The sequence below is a fragment of the Pundamilia nyererei genome, unplaced genomic scaffold (genome assembly GCF_000239375.1).
Source record: "Pundamilia nyererei isolate P.nyererei 1_Seehausen unplaced genomic scaffold, PunNye1.0 scaffold00559, whole genome shotgun sequence".
Classification (NCBI taxonomy): Eukaryota; Metazoa; Chordata; class Actinopteri; order Cichliformes; family Cichlidae; genus Pundamilia; species Pundamilia nyererei.
In genome coordinates, this window is record NW_005187960.1 from 86,502 (window position 1) to 87,600 (window position 1,099).

General features: G+C 50.0%; 1 protein-coding gene across 1 annotated transcript in view; it reads right to left on the minus strand.

Annotated features, from left to right (window-relative positions):
• LOC102202288 (casein kinase I isoform gamma-2-like) overlaps positions 1-1,099 on the minus strand; it is a 29,128-nt gene that overhangs the window by 12,001 nt on the left and 16,028 nt on the right. The window lies entirely within an intron of this gene.

Below are 1,099 nucleotides of genomic sequence, written 5' to 3' on the forward strand. Positions count from 1 at the left end.
GAAGAAACATCTATTGTCTCATATTAGACGCCATGCAGTCGCATTGGGGCATACGACGCAGTAGCAGCGGGACGCAGTCGCATTGGGGCACACGACGCAGTAGCAGCGGGGCACACTGCGCAGTCGCAGCGGGACACACGGCGCAGTCGCAGCGGGGCACACGATGCAGTCAGTCCGACTGTTTTAAAAGAAAACGTTATAATAAGTCAGCTTTGTATAATTCAGTAGAAATAAGCAGTGCTGTTGCAGACAGCTGAGCTGGACACTGTGTTCAGCTTGTTCTCAGAGACGCAGTGAACCGTGGAGGGAGACTGTTTTTACCTCTCCAAGCAGTTCAACTCTTTTTATAAACTTTGTTGTTTTAACATACTCGGGGGTGCAGCTCAGTGCTCCTATTTTTTGCAGCTGTTCCTCACTGAAAATTGCTGTTGGCTTTCAGTTGTTCCAACACATATTATGGGATATCACACTCCCACGTGCCCTGGCTGGAGACACCTCTAGTCAAGCATTCAAACTGGATCACCAGTGATATCTGAGGCCCCGCCTGCACGTATACAGCCCTGTAATCACAGTCATCCCTTAGTTTAAACCCTTTTCACTAAGATGTGAACCACTCCTGCTGCCCACAGAGCCCACACACTGTTAGCTCTGCTGTCTACCAACTTGCAAACAGCTTAAATACTGCTGCTGGTCCCACTGCTCCGTTGGTGTGTAGTCTGCCTGCAGAGGGAGTCCGTCCCCTGTTAAAGATGGCTCCCTCTCTTCTGTTATGGTGCAGTGCGTTCTGTTTCTAATAACCACCCATGTTCAGGGCCATCAGAACCTGTGGCCTGACCCTTGGTGACAGACTGTAAGGGCACCCTTTGGTTTGTGATTTCTGGCACCCTCGCTCCAGCCGTTCATATAAAATGCTGCATAACGAAGAATACATGAGGAACTGCGTCTGTGCGGACGACAGGATCTAAACTGATGCAGTTTCAGTTCCTGTAAACACAGCCCATCAATCAGTACATGAGCTAAGGTTGGCTCGTGTACTGGGCCAACCTTAGCTCTGAGCCTGCAACAAGCCACACGTGCGTTCAAGACACACACACACACA